This window comes from Mastomys coucha, unplaced genomic scaffold, assembly GCF_008632895.1.
Source record: "Mastomys coucha isolate ucsf_1 unplaced genomic scaffold, UCSF_Mcou_1 pScaffold7, whole genome shotgun sequence".
NCBI lineage: Eukaryota > Metazoa > Chordata > Mammalia > Rodentia > Muridae > Mastomys > Mastomys coucha.
Window position 1 is genome coordinate 57,837,721 of NW_022196913.1, and position 3,706 is coordinate 57,841,426.

The 3,706-nt window shown below is 46.9% G+C and overlaps 1 pseudogene; it reads right to left on the bottom strand.

Annotated features, from left to right (window-relative positions):
* Positions 1 to 2,062: 2,062 nt before the first annotated feature.
* LOC116081946 lies at positions 2,063 to 2,520 on the bottom strand (annotated as a pseudogene).
* Positions 2,521 to 3,706: the final 1,186 nt, after the last annotated feature.

The window sequence follows — 3,706 nt, forward strand, 5'->3', positions numbered from 1 at the left end:
GCCTTTCTCTAGCCTGACGCTATTGTGTGTGTGAATGTGACAGGCGTGTCCCTGCTGGTAAAGCAGATGGACCTTGCTGGGAGGGGACTAGGAGTTGTTTTGTTCTTTTAGTAATGAGATGTTTAACTTAAAACATTAACTTTCGATGTCGTGTTATATATAGCAATAGCAACAGGAAATCAAAACTAGATCTAAATGCCTGTCATGGCCCACAAACCTTACATGATTTCATCTACTCTCTGTGCTTCTGCCAACCTCTCTAAGATCCCTTCTGGCCTCGTGGACTGACTGTTCTTCACTGTCCTCTCTATCTGGGACATTCTTCCTTCCATCTGGGCATGCTATAGCAGGCTTCAATCCCTCATCTCAAATATCATCTACCTCCTCTAGAGGACACTGGGTCACCCCAGGTAAGTTGGTCACCCACCCTAGTTTTTATTTATTTTTTGCTCAATTTTTTAAAGGACTAAATCTTTTTTTTTTTTTAAAGTGTTTATCTTCATTATCCATGCCCTCTTAGCTTGACCTAAGCTTGCCAGTTGTCCTTTCAAAATGGAGTAATGTTCTCACCCAGGAATAGCTTTAGGATCCTCTGATTTCTGCCCACCCTCTTTGAAATGTGTTCTACTAGCTAGAGATGGCTGCTTGTGTCAGCAGGAGACATCGTAGTGATGTATGATGGTGACAGATGGAAAGAATACTCAGTTAAAAGAGCATTTGGAACCAGGGAGTCTCACCATACTTGTGAGACAGAAACTGAGTGGAGATGGACCTTTCTTTTTCTTTTTGAGTTTTTCAAGACAGTGTTTCTCTGCATAGCCCTGGCTGTCCTGGAACTCACCCTGTAGACCAGACCACTCAGAAATCCGCTTTCCTCTGCCTCCCAAGTGCTGGGATTAAAGGCGTGCGCCATCACTGCCCAGCTAGATGGACTTTTCAAAAGTCCAAAATCTAAGTGAACTTGGTCTTTCTTCCCTGGTCATCCATTAACACTTCACAGCAGTGGAGTCATGAGGATTCAAGAGAGGTGACTGGTTGGCTGGTTAGTTCTTGGAGGAGTCATGAGGGTTCAAGAGGGGTGACTGGTTGGCTGGTTAGTTCTTGGAGGAGTCATGAGGGTTCAGGAGGGGTGACTGGTTGGCTGGTTAGTTCCTGGAGGCTGCAGAGACAGCTCAGTGGAGTGCTCGCTGCTCTGGCAGAGGACCAGAGTTCATTCCCGAACTCATTCATACTCTAGGACACTCTCCCTTGGCTTCATACAGACAGACAGACTGACGGACACACTCAAATACACACACACATACGTAAACAGACACACATAAACCCACACACTAATATATAGACACACAGACTGACACAGATACAGAAACAAGAATATACACACATAAACACACACAGACATATACACATAAACAGACACACATTGATACACAGACACACAGACACAAATGCACACACAAGCACACACACATAAACACAGATACACAGATACATACTAATACATACAAATCCACATACACACAAACACAGACACATAAACAGATACATAGTCACACTGGAACACAAACAAATACACACATAAACATAGGCACACACAGAGACACACATATGCACACAAACACACAATCTTAAAGACAGCTACTTTTGTGTGGCTCAAGAACACACGAAAGAGCTCTGATCCACTCTCCTCAGTTGCTAATGTCATATTCATGTTGTGTACTTAGGCCTAATACCAATAACGAGTATCCTTTTTATACATTAGTGATAGAAATCACTCAGGAAACCGAAGCCCTGACAGCTTTATTGTACTGTGTCACAGCATGCTGTGCTAATTTACTTTGTGGATTGAGGCAGCATCTCATAGAGCACAGCCTAGTCTCGAGCTGGCTGTAGTAGAGATGACCTTGGACTGCCTTTAGTTCTGAGTCGTCTGGCTCCCCAGACTTCTGCCTACTGTCTGGCTGACCCTGAAGGACTCCCCTCAGGCAGGGCACAACTGTGGGAACCCTGCTTTGCCTGTGCTCCAGGTGTGAGTGTGTGTGTGGTTTTTTTTTTGTTGTTGTTGTTCCTAAATTTTATTTATGAATTAATACAAAACATTGCAGACCAATGTGTCTTAATCCTCGTCCTCCTCCTCCTCTTCATCCTGGTTAATCTGGAAGTAGCACAGCTCGTAACTCTCTTTGCTGTTGGCCACAACACGCAGCCAGTCTCGGAGGTTGTTCTTCTTCAAATATTTTTTGGTGAGATATTTCAAATACCTTTTGGAGAAAGGCACCTCGGAAGTGACCGTGATCTTGCTCTTGCTCCGCTCGATGGTCACAACCCCTCCACCAAGGTTGCCAGCTTTCCCGTTCACCTTGATTCTCTCCTGGAGGAACTGCTCAAAATTGGCAGCATCCATGATTCCATCTTCTACAGGGTGAGTACAGTCGAGGGTGAACTTCAAAACCTGCTTCCTTTTTTTTTTCCCCCCTTGGCCACAAGCTTTTTCATAGGCACCATGGCGGCAGAGAAGGCAGAAAGAGAGGGGGGTGCACTACGCAGGCGCGAAGAGCCCGCAGCGCACAGCGCACACAAGGAGCCAGGCAACTTCAATCGATCAGCTCTTGCCTCTCGATCGCACCTTCCCTGCCACCTAAGTAACGATCAGGCAGGCAGCTATTGCTTTTCCAGTCCAGACACCTGTTGAATGCAACAGTATTAATAGGTGCGGCCTTTAGGAGGTGGGAAGGCCTTAGGGTTCATGATGATGATGGAAGGCCTTGCCTTTGGGAAAGAGTCCTTCCCTGGGCAGCATTTGGGCACCAGACTACCCTGTTAGAGAGAGATGGCACCCTCCTTCGATCTTCTTGGCACCTTGGTCGTAACTGTCCAAGCTTCTGCAGTACAAGAGGTCTGTTTCTGTGGTTTATAAATGATGCAAACCAAGGCATTTTGTTGGAGAGCAAGAAGAAAGGACCTGGCATGCCCATAGGAAGGACGCCCCTTGTGTTTATGGGACTGTGGACTGCCAGGCAATTCTTGATCATTTTGTATACATCACGTCACTGGCTTTAGGACTCCCGGGCTCCTGAGGAGGGACTGATGGGACTTTATAAAGCTTCTTCCTCTGAGACTTCAGATGTTCCTCACGCGTTCTGGGATACCCTGGAGACAGAGCATCTTGTTACAGCATCTAGGTGTCTTGTGGGACTGCATCCTTTAAACGCATCAGTCTTAGCCCGATGTGAATCCTGGGTGTAGAGATGACGAGATCTGTGAAAGCTAAATGCTATTAAAGAATTTTAGGGCCCAGGTCCTAAGGCCACCCTCACTTACTTCCTAACTAGTAACTGTCAGCACTCACATCCCAGAGAGCACCAAGTTTCCTGGTTCCTATTGCTCTTTATTGAGTGGAAAGAATCTGTCAGGGGTTGAAAGTGAAACGTCTTGTACTGTCTCATGCCTGTTGGTCCACTAGGGCAGTGAAACGTCTTCTACTGTCTCATGCCTGTTGGTCCACTTGGGCAGTGCTGTTTTAAGCTGAGAAACCCATGGATGTGTGGCCTGGCTGGAGGCAGTGGATCCTTAGAAAGCCTGGGAGATTGTCAATGCAGTGAAACCGATTGCCACACACCCTGCTTGCTAGTGCTGCTGGCTGGGCCACCCTCCACGCTGTCCCTGTCCTCCGCCGGCTGGGCCACCCTCCACGCTGTCCCTGTCC